General features: G+C 38.3%; 1 protein-coding gene across 4 annotated transcripts in view; it reads left to right on the plus strand.

Annotated features, from left to right (window-relative positions):
• SCAPER (S-phase cyclin A associated protein in the ER) overlaps nt 1-19454 on the plus strand; it is a 258505-nt gene that overhangs the window by 176730 nt on the left and 62321 nt on the right. The window lies entirely within an intron of this gene.

Below are 19454 nucleotides of genomic sequence, written 5' to 3' on the forward strand. Positions count from 1 at the left end.
AATAGATCGATAGACTTTTAATGTTGGACAAATTCTAAATATGAACAAATTTGAGATGTAGCGAAAAGATCATACAACTACCTAGTGATGGAACCACGACCTGGACCCTAGTCTCCTGAGTCCTTGTCCAGGACACCCCTTCCTATAACCTAAATTGATGTGTCCTCTTTATTGAGTTGACAAGTGAGATAAAGCAGCATTTTTGTGACTTTAATTTTCTACATGTTTAATATTGTCACCTGGGTAAGATACACTGAAGAAGCATTTAATTAAAAGATTTATAATTCCTTGATGTTTCATTGCATTTTAAAAAGCATTAAATATTTCACTAGCATTCTATTTTTAATTCATAGTGACCTGTTCTTCATGGAATATTTAAAGAATACTCTTATAAGTTGTGTGTATATATTTTCTGGAGCCAAGGAAATTGTTAATTGAAAAGTGATGTACAAACCTTAAATAATTGATATGATACAGTCGGATCAAAGAGGCTGTTGGTGAGCACTTCAGAAGGTGACAAGAGAGCCCTGTATACCAACAGAGAAAATATAAGCTCAGCCTTACAGCAAGAGGATTGTTTTTCACTGCGTTGTGTGCAGAGCCACACACGTGCCTATTTCATCTTCATTATAGCAGCAAAGGCCTGGAACTGGCATTCACCACATTGCTTTCTTGGTGCGAAGGAGCCAGAACGTGGAATTTGTAGTTACTTATGTGGGAGCAGAAATCCTTCAGCTCTTCAAAGGTAATATGGCTCTCCAGATGCCAGTCCTGTCTTGTTTCTCCTGTCCTCCCTATGTGGCACTTGCTTAATTAGCATGTCAAGGACCCCCTGCCCTTTTATTTATCAAAAATGTGAGCTCTGTTTGTGTTGAATGGGCTATACGTCTTATTGACACAGAGAATACGAGAACCAGAGAGGAGGCCATCATAGTATCTGGTCTAGTCTAGTCCTCTTCTGTACAAATGAGGACAGTGGAACTCAAAAAAGGAGAGGGATGGGAGATGTGTGGAGGGGCACTTGCCAAAAGTCTCACAGCCTTTTTACCAATAGAATTGGGATTCAAACTCAGGTCTCCTAAATCCCAAACTAACTTTCTTCCCACTACGTTACATGACACACTGCTAATTTAAGTTTGGCAAGAACAGGTGAAGGGTGTGGTGGCTGATGTAGAACTTTACCCTGAAAGCTCCAGTCAGAATTGATCTAGTGTGGCCAGTAGGCACGTGAAAAGATGTTCAGCACTGCTAATCATCAGGGAGATGCAAACCAAACCCACAGGGAGACGGCACCTCGTGCCTGTCAGAGTGCCTATTATCAAAAAGTCTTCAAATAACAAGTTTGGCAAGGCTCTGGAGAAAAGGAAATCCTTGCGCACTGTTGGTGGGAATGTAGATTGATGCAGCCACTGTGGAAAACAGTATAGAAGTTTCTCAAAAAACACTAAAAATAGAACTATCGTATGACCCAGCAATTCCTCTCCTGGGTGTGTGTGTGTGTATGTATATATATATATATATATAAAAACACTAATTTGAAAAGTACCCCAGTGTTCATAGCAGCATTATTTACAGTGACCAAGACGTGGAAAACATTCTAAGTGTCCATCAACAGATGAATGGGTAAAGAACACACACACACACAGACACACACATGAATACTACTCAGCCATAAAAAGTAACAACATTTTGCCATTTGCAGCAACATGGGTGGACTTGGCATTATGTTAAGTGAACTAAGTCAGAAAGAAAGATAAAAACTGTATGATATCACTTATATGTGGAATCTAAAAAAAATACAACAAACTAGTGAATATAACAAAAAAAGAAGCAGACTCACAGGTATAGAGAGCAAGCTAGTGGTTACCAGTTGGGGTGAGAGGGGCAAGAAAGTGTGGGGGAATGAGAGGTACAAACTTGGATATAAGACAGGCCCAAGGATGTATTGTACAACACGGGGAATGTTGCCAACATTTTATAATAATTGTAAATGGAAAGTAATCTTTAACATTGTATAAAAATAAAAAATTTTTTGAAAACACAAAATTGATGTAGTAAAAGAATGTGGGTCAGACTGTAACTTTAACTGCCCATCTCCTGCAGTCATATGAAAAAGTACCATCATCATTATTGCATCACCTAAGATCATTAGTTGACTGCTTGAGGGGGAAATTGATGCATCTAGCATCATAGTGGAGACAGCTATTCAGTGTACATTTTGTACCAATTTGAACATACTGTGTTGTTGTTTAACATAGAGATTCAGGAAAATAGGTGATCCCAGTACTCAGAGGGAACCTGTAGTATCCTAGGTGTCCTGTGGTAGACGGTTCTAGCTGCAGGGAGAAAACCATTGCAAGTGAAAAGCACAAAGGCCGTCATCAGTTGCAAGTGAGTAGTTCTGTTCCTTCGCATCTAACAAGTCTGAACACAGGCTTGATAGCTCCTGTTTGAATGGAGGCAGAGAGACTAGGAACAGAAGTCTGAAATACACCGAGCAAGGGTGAGAGTTATACACATACCCATGTGTACACATATGCAGGAAGAGGAGAGAAAATGGAAGAGGCTAAATGGAAGAAGAGAGTGGGACCCAGGAAGAGGAGGAGACAGGGACAGAGCAGGGCTAAGGAAGGGGGTAGAATGGAGAAGAGACCACTGGTGAGTCAGATGTGAAGGATGAATACAGAGAAGCCCTGTTGAGGCCTTTCCCGGCATCCTGTAATAATGCACTCTCTCTGCCTGCCCTCCTGAAGCTTACGCCCCAACATCCTCACGTTTGTGTTTACACATAGCAGGGTATCCAGCAGGCCTCCTGGCTTTTCTAGTAAATGAATGAGAACAGCAGTAACACCAGACATTAAAATGGGCACACACGCAGAGCTAAGTTCCTGGTTCTATGCCCTTTCCACTCCTCTTGGGTTTTTATGAGATGTTGGAAATAGACGGAAAGCATTCTTTATGGTTGCCTCTGCTCTTGCTCAGTTCATTCTCACCTGTGAAAGCAGTCTGTTTAGAGAGGAAAAAGCAGCAATATTAGGTCTCATTAACACCTCTGGCTGCAGCAAATGAGAGTCTTAATGTGGACCACACTTACGTATGTTGTTTTGTTCCTTGAAAGATAACTTGATTTTTCTTGAGTCTTGACAATATAGTTGTACAAATCTCATTTTTTAAAGTGTAGTTTAAGTTTGGCAGTTTCTTATAAACATATACTAGCCCTATGCCCCAGCAGTCTGACTCCTTGCTATTTACCCAAGTGAAATGAAAACACTTCTCTGCAAAAGTGACTTGTACAAGAATGCTCTTAGCAGTCTTATTCATAAATAACTAAAATCCCTAAACAACACACATATCCACCAACAGGTGATACAGTAAACAAATTGTGGTGTATCCATTACAACGGAGTAATATTTAGCAATAAAAAGGAATGGACTACTGATACACTCAATAGCATGGATGAATTATTCAGAACTCATGGAAGCATTATGTAGAGAAAGAAAAGCCAGAGTCCAAAGTCTACCTGCTGTATGATTCCAGTTCTTTAAAATTCTGGGAAATGCAGTCTGGGATACACGAAGCAGATGGGTGGGTGCCTGGAGCCCTGGGGGTGGAGGAGAACACTGACGTCAGAGGAGCACGGGGACCTTAAGGGGTGTGAAAGGGTTTTGTATCTTGTTTATGATGGTTCTTATACAGGTACATACACTTGTCAAAACTTACTGAAGGGTATATACACTTAAAATAGGAGCACTTTACAGCAGAATTTATTTTTAAAACGTGCTTTTGCAGATGTAGCAAAATGATACCAATTGGTGAATCTAGGTAAAGAGTATATAGTTCACTGTGTACTTACTATTCTTTGGCTTTTCTGACAACTTGACATTTTTCAAAACAAAAAATTGGGGGAAATCTTTTGGTTACCTGAAGGAAGGCCTTTGGCTTTTGATATTGTAAGCTGATTAAAAAAAAATTTTTTTTTTTGCCTTAGATTTAGAAGGGAAAAAATACTGTCCAAAAGGCAGCAATGTAAAGACAGTGACTGGAATTTTGAGGGGAGAAACAAGCTAGGGGGCTAAGAGCTGCACCATCTTCACATGCTTTTGTATCCACTCTCTCATTTTTCTCTTGATGTGAATAATACAAAGGAAATGGCTATTGGTTTTCATTCCTCCTATTTTAAGTGCACATAACTTACTCAATTTATTTGTGTGCCTTCTTTAGGTCAGAATATGCTATTCTAGGCATCCCAAGGGGTGCAGAGACAATATGGTATGGAGCCACATGGGTCAGCAAACTCGGACCTACAGGCCAGACCATCACCTGTTTGTAGATAAAGTTTTGCTGGAACACAGCCACACACATTCGTTATATATGGCCTTTTTCTTCCTACAGTGGTAGAGTTGAGTTGTTGTGGCAGAGACTGCACAACTGCAAAGCATGGAATATTTATTATTTGGCCATCCTCCAATCTGGTAAAACAAGACGTCCAAAGCAAAGAGTGCCGTAAGCAAAGTAAAGATCAGACGTTTTGAGAGGTCAGAGGAAGGAGAGAGTCCTTCCTAACAGGAAGGTTAGAGAAGGCTTCATTGAGGAAGTGCTGTTGGAAGCTGGATCTAAGTAGAAACTAGGCAGGTGGAGACAGATTGGTAAGGGGCTGGAGCAGGAGGCATGGAAGGAACACTTTCCACATGCTCTTGAAAATCACCAAGTAGAAAGGAAAGTCTAATTCCCTAACCTTAGAACTACTTGTCAACAAATCATAAAATACCAAGAGCTGTAAAGAACTTAAAAGATTGTCTTAGGCAACCCTTTCAAGTTTCAGTTGAGGGGACAGACTTAAAGAGGTTGAATAACTCCTGCAAGGGCACATATGCAGTCAGTAGGGGAGCCATACTAAAACCCATTGCTTCTGCCTCCACAACTTGTGTTGGGCACATTGAGGCACTTAAACCAACATTTACTGAGTTGAACTGACCTGCTTTCCTGGAGAGCGTCTCTATAGCAAGAAGTCTCAGCTAAGGTGTGGGAAGACAGATCAATGTGTCTAGAAGACTTTTTTCAGATCACACATATTTGCCCTTTGAGATTGACCGCATGCATGAGAAATGTCCGTGGGGTTGCTTCCCGAATGAATGTGGTGAAAGAGGACGACCAAAACCTTTTTTTTTAGTTGTAGATTTCACATACGGTTTGATTGATACTTCACGGCTATTTTTAGAAAAACAAACGACAATTTTGAAAACTGCTTGCTGTTCCCCAGTTACCTTGGGAAAGTCTGGCTTCTGTGTTGGATCAGATTACCGTCCTGAGGCTGGCACTTTCACATTTTTCTCTCTGCCTGTGTATCATTCCTGCATGTGTTTTTGTCCAAGCTGCCCAGAATTAAGCTGTCATTTGTAAACTGCCAGCATCATAGAGCTTTGTTGTATTACTATCATTAGGTGCTCTTCTATTTCCAGTAGAAATGACAGCTCGCTTGGTTCTGGTCGTACTTACCAGCCCTGTCTGTCACAAGCAAGCATCTTACAGAGCTGTCTGCATCCACTCTTCACTTCCACACTACATGTTCACTTTCTACCCAGTGGGTTTGGCTTTTTCTCCCACCATTGCACTCAGAGTGCTTTCACCAACATCACCAGTGACTTGCAAGTTGAAAATCTCCCTTCCTTTGGTATGTGTAAAATCTCCCTCTGGACTTTCCTCCTAGCGGACCATTTTGCAAATGTTGACATTTCCCAAGATTCCCTTTTGAGTTTTTCTCCCCCTCTCCCTCAAGCTGTACCATCTTCACGGGCAGTTTTATGTTTATGACTTCAGCTATTGCCCATACACTGATGATCCCGAATCAGCATCTCCATACCCCGTACCTCAGTCTTAGCATGCCCCAGACTGGGCCTGTCCTCCCCGCCTTACCATCCCAGTAAATAACGCTACGGTCTAAGCCAGAAACATAAGGAATGTTTTAAAACCACCCCTCCCTTTGCTCCTCTTCCTCCTCATTCCCCAAATATGCAATAAATCAGATTATTCTACATTACCCATCATCTCTAATTTGTACCAGTACATTGCCTTCTTCTCTGCCTTTAGTTTTAATCCTGTCCATAACAACCTACCCATTATGACAAGAGTCCTATTTCTAAAATGAATCCTTCATTGGCTTGTCCATCACCTTCAAGATTAAGAGCCAAAATCCTTAATGAAGCATACCAGGCCTGTGTGATCTGACAGTCTCATTTCTTGCTGCTCTGGCTACACCCAGCAACCTGTAACTCCCTGAACGTCCACACGTTTTCATGACTTTTTTCACACTGTGTCCTTTTGTATGCTCTCTACTGCCCCACACCACCACCACCACCGTCAACAAATTCAGTTCTTTCCTTCCTGTGAGACTCAGGTCAGGCGTCACCTCCTCCAGGCAGTATTCCTTGTGCCAGTCCTCTCAGTGCCTTGAGTTTACTTCTAGGGTTATACTTACCACATGGACTTGTAATTACAGTTTCCTTACTTCTGAGCTCTTGGAGCAGGGCTTGTCTTTATCTTCACCCACTGAGCTTATCACAGAGCTCTAGGACATAGTATTTGAAAAATGTTTGTTTAATGTATGAGAGAAAGTGTTATAAGATAATGTGTTTCGTGGATCAATTATACTGTCATTTTGAATATAGTTGCAGTGTGGATGGCACACATTTCCTTTTTCATATGAATGTATCTACTTCGTGATCTACATATAACCACTCCTCTAAACTGAAGGGATTCCTCCAGGTGTTAATCTCCTTTCTATAAAGTAGATAGCATGGCTCAGTGACTTCCATAACACCTCTCTCCTCACAATTCCTACTTAAACCTATCTCAATAGATTAAACCTAAATTCACCTCCCGTCTCTATATGTGCAAAATGCAAAGATACCTATGAGAAGGTAGTCTATATGTGTATTTTCCTAAAAGTCTACCTTTAAAACTTTCAGAGGTGCTTGGCAGCTTTTGCTGAATATGAAACATACCTTTTTGGGTAGCTGTCACAATGGGAAACAATGTTTAAATTATTAGAATTGGATGAAGCCTGAATTTTCATTTACCCAATCATGGTCACTTGTCAAAGAACTCTGAAAAGTGAAATAAAAATTCCCTCACACTTGTTCAGTGTTTTCTAATTTTCAAGCACTTTCACATGTCGTCTTGACTAGTCTTCATTACAGTTTAGTAATTTAAGGCCCAGAGTTAGTAGTGAGACTGCCTGGATTGAAATTTTGACTCTGCCGTAATATAACCTCTCTGCACCCCAGTTTCTTGTCTGAAAATAGGAATAGCAGTACTGCTGTGTGGGAATATCATGTGGGTGGAGTGAGATGAACTGGGCGATGCTGTCAGCACGCTGTCCCTCACTGTTAATGCGCACTTAATGTTAGCTGCCCTTCACCACTCCCGTTACTGCTGCAAGAAAAATCCCTGTGCAGTAACAGTGGGTATTACTCTCTGGAAGATTTTTGTAATAATGAAATAGTTCTGTATTTCAGTTGTGGTGGCAGTTACACGTGTGATAAAAAAGTCATAAGAGCTATACACACACATGCCAGTGTCGATGTCCTGGGTTTGACATCAGACTGCAGTTACATAAAATGTAATTATTGGGGAAACCGAGAAGCATACTTAGAGCCAATTTATACTTTTCTTTGCAGTTTCTATTTAAGCTGTGATTATTTTAAAGTATTTTTTATTTAAAAAACTCATGCAGACTCACCTAACTGGAACTCATTTCTTCTTGCTTCATAATCCAACAGTCTTTCCACATCCGGCCTTGTTGCTCTGTGCTGCCTTAGGAATCATCGTAGGGCCTAATCAGATGTGCATGCACGTGTAGTCTAGCATTCCATATATGATGCACATTTATGTGTACCTTACTCCTTTTACTCTCAGCACTTCTGTCACAGCAGGTGAGATACTCTTTTCTGTTCTGTGTGACTTTTATTTAGGCTGTGTTCATCTCTTGCTACTTACTAGGCTGTATTCCAGAAAATCCTTTAAATGTCACTAGAAATTAAATGACTTGAAAGTACTTGAGTATTATGATCTAGCAATCCAGTTTCTGGGTATGTGGCCAAATAAAATAATTATCTCGAAGAAATATCTACACTCTCATGTTCCTTGCAGCATTATTCATAATAGCTAACATGGAATCAACCTCAGTGTCCATAGACAGATAAGCAGTTAAAGAAAATGTCATAGATAAATACACAGACAGACAGACAGACAGACAGACAGACAGAAAGAATATTCAATATTACATAATGAAATATTATTCAGCCTTTAAAAAGAAGGAAATCCTATCATTTGTATTATAATGGATGAACCTGGAGGATGTTATGCTAAGTGAAATAAACCAGGCATACAAAGACAAATACTTCATAATCCATTTATATGTGGAATCTTAAAAAGTCAAACTCATAGAAGTGGAGAATAGAATGGTAGTTACCAGGGGCTGGGATCTAGGGGAAATGGGAAGATGTTGGTCAAAGGGTACACAGATATAGTTATATGGATAAATAAGTTTAGAGATGTAATATACAGTATGTGGCTATATATACACATTGGATATTAGAAATATGCTAAGAGAGATTCCAGGTTTTCTTATCACCAAAAAAAGCTATGTGAGGAGATGATATATTAACTAACTTGACTGTAGTAATTTCACTCTGTTTATATCAGGTCATGTTGTACACCTTAAACTTATACAGCTTTTATTTAGAAAAACATGTATTTCTGGAATTAACACATTTACAATATAGTCAGTCAGCTGATGTAAGAATCAGTAATTACAATACAATATCAGAGTTAGAGTAGAGTTACATACGTAGCACCCTTGTTGGAATAGGGAAAGGAGAAAATAATATAAATGTTACTCCTTTAAAATTGTTCCAGACAAATTGGCTTTGACCCTAAAATTATCAACAAATCCCTTGGAAGGAAACCATATTGGATATAGTTTTACTCTACTTGCTTTTATTTTTCTGTGACTAAGAGGGAAGTTTTTCAGACTAGAATTATATATCTTAATGATGTGATTCCATTTTCATTTCTGTGTTATCTTAAGTACTCTCTCTGTTTCTATGTAATAAAGTATGTGGATGCAGATAAAAAACAATGGAGATAAAAGAGAAAATGCTTGATTGTTAAAGCTGGATCAAGAGGACTAAATCAAAAAAAGTTACAAGAAAAAAAGACAAATATTATATATATTTTAAAGGTTTAATACATCAAGATATAATAGTTATAAACATTTACAGACATAATGACAGGCCATCAAAATACATGAAGGAAAAACTGACAAAATTGAAGGGAGAAATAGGCAGTTTTACAATAATAGTTGGAGACTTTAGTACCCCAGTTACAATAATGAACAGAACAACCAGATGGGAGGTAAGTGAGGAGAGAAGTGACTTAACACATTCAGCCAACTATCTCTAGCAAATACATACAGAACTCTTTGCCCAGTGACAGCAGAATACACATTCTTCTCAAGTGCACATGGGACATTGGCCAGGATAGACCATGTTAGGCCACCAAAAAACTTTGTAGGTTAAAAAAGACAGATGTTGTATCCTCTCTGAACATATTGGGATGAGGTTAGAAATCAGTAACAAAAGGAAGCCTGGAAATTTGACAAATGTGTGGAAATTAAACAGTACGCTTTTAAACAACCAACGGATGAAAGAAGAAATCACAAGGGAAATTAGAAAATAAAGATGAATGAAATTGAAAAAAAATTCCCAAACTTAAGGGAACCAGCAAAAATGGTGCTGAGGGAGAATTTTACAGCTTTGAATGCTTATATTAAGAAACAAGAAAGATCTCAAATCAGCAACCTACTTTACAACTTAAAGAACTAGAAAAATAAGGACCAACTAAACCCAAAGAAAATAATACAGATTAGAACAGAGAAAAACTAAGTAAAGAATGGAAAAGCAATATAGAAAATAATGAAGCCAAGAGTTGGATTTTCACAAAGATCAAAAAATTCACAAACCTTTAGCTAGATGGACCGAGAAGAAGGGGGAGGGAAAGGAGGAGGAGGACAGGAGGTGTGAGAGGCTGAAATTACTACAATCAGAAATGAAAGTGAGGACATTACTACCAATTCTACAGAAATAAAAAGGATTTTAAGACATTACAGTGAACAGTTGTACACCAATAAATTGGAAAACCTAGATGCAGTGGGCCAATTCCTAGACACAGAACCTACCATGACGAAATCATGGAGAAATGGACAATCTCAATAACCTATAACGAAGGTGATAGAATCAGCAATTTTTAAGAAAAGCCCTGGACCTGATGGCTTCACTGGCAAATTCTACCAAACATTTAAAGAACTAATATATACACTTCTCAACTGTTCCAAAGATATGAAGAAAAGGGAACACTTCCTAACTCATTCTATGAGGCCAGCATTACCCTGATATGAAAGCCAGACAAGATACTATGAAAAAATAAAACTTACTTATAAATACTGATGTAAAAAATCCTCCACAAAATACTACCAGACAAATTCAGCAGTGTATTAAAAGGATTATACATCATGACCAAGTAGGATTTGCTCCTGGACTGCAAGAATGGTTCAACATACAAAAATAAATCAGTGTTATGAACCACGTAACAGAGTGAAGGAAAGAAACGTGTGATAACCTCAACTGTTACAGAATAAGTGTTTGACAAAATGCAACACCATTTCATGATGTGAAAAAACTCTGTAAACTAGAAATAGAAGGAAAGTATCTTCACATAATAAAATCCATGTATCAAAACCCACAGCAGACATCATACTCAGTGGTGAAAGACTGAAAGCTTTCCCCCTAAGATCAGGAACAAGCAAGAATGTCTGCTTTCATGACTTCAGTTCAACACAGTACTGGAAGTTCTAGCCAGAGCAGTTGGGCAAGAAATAGAAATAAAACACATCCAAATTGGAAAGGAAGGAGTAATCTCTGCTTTTATCTGATATGATATGTAGAAAACCCTAAAGATTCCACACAAAAGAAAAAACTGTTAGAACTAATAAATGAATTCAACAAAGTAATAGGATGCAAAGTCAACAGACAAAAATTATTTTCATTTCTATATACAGTGAACAATCTATAAAGGAAATTACAAAAACAATCCAATTTACAATAGCATCAAAAAGAATAAAACAATTAGGAACTGGCTTAACTAAGGAGGTGAAAGACTTGTATAATGAAAACTACAAAACATTGCTGAAAGATGCTAGAGGTAACACATATGAATGGGAACACGTACCATGTTTACAAGTTACAAGACTTAATATTATTAAGACATCAGTATTGCCCAAAGCAGTCTATAGATTCCATGCAGTTCATATCAAAATCCCAATGATGGTTTTTGTGGAAATTTTTAAAAATCCTAAAATTCTTATGGTGTATCAAGAGACCCCAAATAACCAAAACAACACTGAAAGAGAAGAACAAAACTGGAGAACTCATAGTTCCCAATTTCAAAACTTAACTGCAAAGGTATAGTAATCAAATAAGGTAGTACTAGCATAAAGACAGACATATATACTGATGGAATAAAATAGGAAGCCGAAAAATAAACCCTCACATATATGGTCAAGTGGTTTTTGTCAGTGATGCCAAGACCATTCAATGGGGAAGGGACAGTCTTTTCAACAAATGGTACTGGGGAAACGGAATATCCACATGCAAGAGTTGGACCTTTACCTAATACCATATACAAAGATTAAGACAGAATGGATCAAGGGCCTAAATATAAGAGCTAAAACAGTAAAACTCTTAGAAGAAAACTTAGGGCAAAGCTTCATGACATTAGATTCGCAATGATTTCTTATAATGACCCAAAAGGCACAGGTAACAAAAGAAGACAGACAAATTGGACTGAGTGAAAAAATGTTGAGTTTGTGCATCAAAAGACACTGTGAACATAGTAAAGAGGCAGCCTTCAGAGTGGAAGAAGGTATTTACAAATCATATTTCTGATAAGGGATTAATATCCAAAATATATAGGGAACTCCTATAACTCAGCAATGAACCCCAACTAAAATATGGTCAAAGGACTTGAATAGACAGTTCTCCAAAGAACATATGCGAATGGCCAGTAAGCACATGAAAATATACTCAATATCACTAATCTATAGGGAAATACACATCAAAACTACAATGAGATACCACCTCACACTCACTAGGGTGGCCATTGTCAGGAAAATCAGAAAACAAAAGGTTTGGTGAGGATATGGAGACACTGGAACCCTGTTGGTGGAGATGTGAAATTGTGCAGCCGTTGCTGAAACAGTGTTTTCTTTAAAGTGTTTTAAGGAACTTATTCTTGAAAAAAACTAAAAATACAATTACCTTATGATCTAGTAATTGTACTTCTGAGTCTATATACCCAAAAGACTTGAAAGCAGAGTCTTAAAAAAAGGACATTTATACACCCAATTTCATAGTAGCGTTTCTCACTGTGGATAAAATGTGGAAGCAACACAGATGCTCATCAATAAGGCACCTACTATAAAGTTTGCTAAAATTATATTGTTTAGGATATTGGCTGCATAAAATATAGAAACAGAATCTAGAAGTCATAAATATGTTAACAAGGGTAATGATAATTGGGATAAGATGCAATGTCATCTTAATATTGTCTTAATATTGTGTGTGGAACTTTAAAAAGGTAATATTGAAAAACAATTAGCAATCCCTGGGTAATTTCTTTTCATACTTTCAGGCCAAGTAAATCATCACGGTAAATATCTTTCATGAGTTGTATTTTTACGCATAATACAACATGAGCACAGATGTTTTATAAAATAGCAGTGGTGAAAAGACCGTTGTACGTCTGATGACAGTTCAGCCAAGGAGGTGAAATGGTGCCAACAGTGTAGAGACCTATGTCTGCTGCTGGGGCCCTTCCACGTTTTTAGCCTCATTTTTTCCTATACGCTGACACCGACTTGACAGGAGCTTTCTAAACAACCTCCTCTTGGTTCTCAGTGAACTTAATTCGTATTCTGACCATTGTGAACACACAGTACAACTTAAAAATATGCAAACCCAACTTCACAATACTGAAAATTAGTTGGATAGAATTACCACTGATTACCAAGTTAATTTTCTCTCATGGAATCACGTTACAGGATAGATTTATACTACTAATAAAAGCATCTTTCTGTACTGCAAAAAAGAATGTAGGAAGTTTTGGAAACTACTTTGGTGGTGGGAGGTAGTGAGGAAAAAGAGAGTATGAGCTTGTCTTTTAAAAGTGATAATGACTTTTAATTTAATTTTGCTAAAACACTTTGCCTCAGGGCTTGGCCCTAGAAATATTGGGTTTCTCCTTGGAGTAGGTTTAGAGAACAGCACAGTACTTATTCCAGCCCTGATGGTTTCTTTATTCTCAGGAAAGCCTCTTTCTCCTCTGGATCATGATTTTCTCAAATATGTAATGAAAAATTTTGATTCTAAGTTTCTTTCTGGATTAAAACTGTATGAAATATCTGCCAATTTTAAGAAGGCCAAATATTTTTTGAGAGGAAGGGGAAATTTTGTAAAAAGAATTTGTACCTGAAATCAACTCCTAGTTTGCTGCTACTGTAAGCATACAATAATGACCTCACTAGTGTATTCTAAAGCCATGCAGTGAGGGAATTCCTTCTACCCATCGAGGAGAAATTGTGGCTTTAGAGTTCCGCCTCAGGAGTGACAGATTCAGAAGAGCCAGAAGCTGCACAGCTCTGTCTTTCCCAGGCCAGGCCTGGGGCATACCAGCAGGTGGTAGTTACAAGCACAGCTGCATCCTGGGAAGGTGACCTTCCCCTGCCCTCCACAGACCACCCACCCCAGGATGGAATGTGTTCCAGACTCAGGTAAGCCAGGTGTGCAGTAGGCCAGGGCAGTGGGCAGAGGGGGAGGGGAGGATGTTGCTTGCACACCTTTCCTAAAAGACAGGCCACTCAGCTTGCAGTGTGCCCTTGGCCCAGCAGCTGTGCTGGAAGGAAGTTCAAACTCAAATGTTGGTCTGTAAGCATATATCAGACCCCTAGGTGTGCATTTCATCTACCAAGTGTCCCAGAAGAGCAGGCTGCTGACAAGTTGTTTTTCCTCTAGCAAGTAACAGTGATACCCAACTAGACAAAAGACAACAGTGCAGAGTGCTCCTCTGAATAGAATATCCTTTACAGTGTAGATACCTTCTCCTTAAAGTTTCTCTTTATCACATCTCATTTTTTGAAGACTAGAAAGAACCTTTTAGTCTAACTGAAGATAAGCCCTTTTGTAGCTTAATTCAGGCAATTTTGAAATTCTCTCCTAGATGAAACATCAGTTTCCTATTGAAACATTTCTGTAAAGTGATTTTAAAGTAGCAAAAGAAACATCTATATAGAAGGATGAGGAGAATTTCTGTGACCATTTGAATAAAATGATGTCCTAATGAGACAGACAAAAAAAAAGTCTTCACCAAAGTTTACAAGCAAAAGAGAACTCTATTCTCAGCAGCTTAAGGAGCAACACTAAATGAGGAGATCAGAGAGGAAAAAACAAAATTCTAGGGGAAAATATGAAGAGGTGATTGAATTGACTGTGAGGCTTAGACTGTTAGAAAATAGGAAATCGTGGTGAGACAGTAAGACTGTTCAGCACAGTGAGAGCCTTAGACCCAGATCTGAGGTCTCAGAATGCACCACAGTGAGCCTAACAAGAGAGGCTTGGCTCCTGCAGGCCACAAGGGTTCTTCATATAACTGCCAGACTGTTAGAGAAGTTTTTCAGTTTCTGTTTGTTTTATGAGAAACTGCCAAAATGGTGTTTCTAAAATTAAACAGAAAGCTCCAATGAAATAGAAAATCAAAAGTTGTCAGCTGTGGACAGAGAATATGAGAATAGTGTAAAAATATATCTGATTTACTTTGAGCTTATTTTCTTGGGACTGATGAAGAAGTGAATTTGTCCTTGAACCACATTTATAGTTTCTGAATAACTGAATTAGTATGTTTCACCCAGAATTATCTTAACAATCTTTAAATAAAATATCTTTGTGCCCTTTGGTGAAGAATAAAGTTCTTACGGAATCTTTTTCTTTTCTTAATGGAAGAGAGATCAGAAAAGCAATGTTTGGCCCATGACCAATTTTCACCTCCCTCCACTAGAGACAGTTTCTCCAGAGTCCTCAGTGAAGGAGATGGCCAGTGAGAGAAGTCAGTGTGGGATAAGAGAAAGCACATGGGATTTAGAATCTAATAAACTCAGGTTCAAGTTCAAGCTTTCCTGTTAACAAGCTGTGAAACTTGGGCATGTTGCTTGCTATCTCTCAACTTTGATATATTAATCTGTAAAAGTTAAATGTGATGACACAAGGAAAATGCTTAAGTACCTGGCATAGTAGAAAAACCTAATGTTAGTTTTCATCCTTTTTTCTCTGCCCCCATCAAATAAGCATGGCTCATAATTTAGCCTTTTCTTAATGTCTTAAGGTTGTCATTTTGAACATAAATAGTTATGCTAATTTGTAGTAAATAATAATTTCAAGGAAAATGAAAATGAGTCTTACCTTGCAGTGCCTTTGCTCTGTTATGCCTGTTTTCTCTTGTGCTTCCAGATTTAGTGTCACATTTTGCTGCTGCCTGCCTCTAAAATGGTCACTACTTTTATACTGTTCTTTCTGCTCTACTATAAACCAATAAACCACAGCTTGTTATAGTTATTTGTAAAATCAGCATCTACAGAGTCTGAATGACCCTTAGAGTGAGCAGAGCACCACTCTGATCCCTTGACCATGCACATAGTAGATACTCAAATGTTAGATGAGCAGGTGAGTGAATAAGTGGCATTAACTTTGGTATCTCAGAAGTCGTTTTGGTTTCTTCATGGTTCTCAACTATACTTTTAGAAGATGTAATTACTGGATGAAATATTTCTGGATAAGTATAAGATTGCTACATGCACATGTATAGTGTTCTATTTGAAATACTTAATGATGATATCAGTACTAGGTTTTTGAAAAAAGAGGAATATGAAAATTTGTGATGTATGAAAAACCCTCACATACCCAGAAATGTTTCTCATATTCTTACTGTAGTTTGTAGAAAAAGAAAGTTGCATCTGTTAATTTTAAAATGTGGCCAATTGAACACACAAGTTAAACTCTCTCTGTCTGGAGGCCCCTCACTAATATTATAGTAAATAGATAAATAGGTAAAGTCCTGACCCCTCAAAGACAAAGAGAATGGGAGGGAAAGGAAAGCAAATAATTTTTAATCTGGAAAGAAGATGATTAAAAGATAGTTGCCTAGAAGTTAAAACCTAAATTAGCAGGAAGAGAAATACCAGAAGAAAATCTGTGCCATCAAACCCCCGAAGGCTCAAGAGTTAGGGTTCCCAGCTGTCTCAGAAAATGAGAGTACAAGTGGGACTGGAAAGAGGAGAATTGGTTGAAAGTCTAAATAGGAGGCAGTTTAGATTTCCTAGATCCCATCTGCTGTGTATACAGCCAAGTGAATCCCACGCCTCCAAAACCTGGCAGAAGACAAGTGGTTGAACCAAAGTTACTCAGGAGATGGGGACACCAGGTACTGCTATACAGAAATCATGTGAAAACAAAATGATTAAGTGAAAATCTGTTCCTTAAATAGTGAGACACTCAACCCATTCTGTGAACCTCTGAGAAAATGAGCAGGCCATATTATATATTCATGTATTATATATTATATATATTATATAAGGCTTAGAGGATATAGGATTACATTATTGTGAAACTGTCTCAGGAGAATAGACCTATAAATATTGACCGCTGGGATTCCCCAGTGGGAAAGCCAGGTCTCTGTCATCCAGATTGAAGCCCCTCAACACAGAGTTTGTGTCCAGCTTGTGATTGGATCAATAGTGTGAGACACTGTTTAATCCATCAATGCATCAATCTATGTATGAACAGAAGCCCCCAGATTACCACATATTTGAGGAAAGCCTACAACCTGAAATACAAAGAAAGAACTCTAAGGAAACAAAGACCATGCAGGAAACAGAAGAAAACCTTTAAAAAGTATAATTTCACAGAGATGAGAAAATAACTGCATCCATGAAGCAAAAATAAGATTCTATAAAAGCAAAACATACAAGGAACCAAAAAGAACTCCTGAGAACTAAAAATGTAATTGGTGAAGTGAGAAATTCAGCAGAAGGACTGGAAAATAAAGTTAAGGAATTCACCTAAGAAGTAGGACAAAATAAAAAGAGATGAAAAGCAGAAAAATATACGAGAAAATTCGAGACTCAGTGCAGGATCAAAGTCCAACAGAGAAGATAAATGAGAGGAAATTAGCAAAGAAGTAATACAAGACATACTTTCAGAAGTGAAGCACATGACTTTCAGATTGCACAAAAAAGGAAGGAAGAACCTATACAAAGACACAAGAAATCAAGGGTAAGAATTTCCTAAAAGTTTCCAGAGAGGAAAAAACAGGCCATGTATAAAAACATTAGGAATTAGATTGGACTTCTTGAGAACAGTGCTTAAAGTAGAAGACAGTGGAGCAGTCCTTCAAAATGCTAAAGGAAAATTAGTTCCAATCAAGAATTCTATATCCAGCCAAACTGCCAGTCAGGTATGAGGATGGAATGAAGATATTTTCAGACACACAAGGTCTCATGCTCCCCTTCTTCAGAAGTTGGAATATGCCCTGCAACAAAACGGGAGGACTCCATGGGAAGAAGATGAAGACACGGAATCCAAGAAATAAAGGAATCTAACTCAAGAGATGGGTAGAAGGGATTTCTTAGGCTGAAGACAAAGGGCATCTCAAAATGAGAGCTGTGTGGTAGGCCTAGGGAGCAGCCAGTCCAGGTTAGAGCAGAGGGATGGTGGTTTCAGGAAGGATGTCTCCACTGAGGGGAGAAGAAGAATCAACAATCCCTGGGGTGTTTGAACTTGAGAGGAAATTCCACTTGAACCGGAAAGATTGACAATGAGTTAATGATACATAAATAGGAAATTCAACATACGAAGAAAGTTATCTGAGTGAAATCAAAAATGTGTACAAGAAAGTAAATATAATCATCATTTACAAATAGCTCAATTGTGAATAATGACACTTGTATAGCCATAGTGGAAGAAACAATATTACGCTGTCAGTAGTGCTGTGGACCAATGTTCCGGTTCTCCCCCTCTTTCCAGATACATAGTAGGATGATGTTTCTTGGCTCCCTTGTGGTTGAGCCTGGACTATGTGATTGGTTTTGGCCAATTAGTTGTGAGCAAAAGTGGCATGTGTCATTTCCAGGTAACACATTTGATGTTGACGCAAGACCCTCCAGAGATATTTTTTTCCTCTCCGCCACTGTGACCTGCAGTGCTCTGTACTGTTCAATACACTAGCCACTATTTTAGTTAAAATTAAAGGTAAAAATTCAATCCCAAAGCACACTAACTACGTTTGAAATGCTCGATGGCCACATGTGACTAGTACAGACACTGGAAGAGTGTAGATTGAAACGTTTCAATCATCTTAGAAAGTTCTATTGGGCAGTGTTGCTTTAGATGGTGGTTGCTGTGTCACCTGGACCCTGGAGTAAGGACAGCAGGAGCCCCAGCCAGTCTGAGATGGACATGTCATTTGAATGAAAAAACAAAGCTTTACTGTTCGAAGCCACTGCAGTTTTTGAGGAATTTTTCACTGCAGCATAACCTAGCTCATCCTGACTTATATAGAAATCCTGGATTCAGACTCCACTCCTAATGCTACCATCTATATTGCGACAGGCTAGGTGATGCTAGTCACAACTCGAGGAAGCTCTTTGTCGGCTTTATAACTACTGTACAGCCTCAAAGGAACTCTCATTAATTAATTGGAGCACATACCACAGAAAGAGTCTACTATAATTACTTTGGCTAAGGAATGGCTCAGTGGTCAGAGATAACTTAACAGTCAACAATCTTAAAACAAGGCTTTTCTCAAAAAAGTGACTTTCATGGAATGTCTAAATGAACAACAACAAAAAAGAATGGAGGAAGTATTTGCTTCTGTTCATAAAGATCCGCCTTTTGAATCCAGCTGATCATTTATTCCTGTCTTTTGATAGAACTGTCACAGGTAAAGAGTGAGAATGAGGCAAAGGCTGATTGGTAGTAAGTACATTTGTGAAGTGTAAAAATTTACCAAGTGATTTCCCATTCATCATCTTACGAGAATTTCACAGTGATCCTAGCAAGTAGGCAGATACGGAAACCAGAGCCTGACATTTACTCCAGGTAATAGTAGGAATCGTAGTACAAGTAGCAACTGCATAGCATATGGCACTTCTGTGGGACTTACCTATGTGCTGGACATTGTTCTAAGAATTTACATACATTGATTCGTTAGACACTGCGATTATCCTCATTTTACAGTTGAGGAAACTGAGACACAGGTTAAAGAACACATCTAAGATTATTATATAACTGCAG

This window comes from Camelus ferus, chromosome 27 (assembly GCF_009834535.1).
Source record: "Camelus ferus isolate YT-003-E chromosome 27, BCGSAC_Cfer_1.0, whole genome shotgun sequence".
Classification (NCBI taxonomy): domain Eukaryota; kingdom Metazoa; phylum Chordata; class Mammalia; order Artiodactyla; family Camelidae; genus Camelus; species Camelus ferus.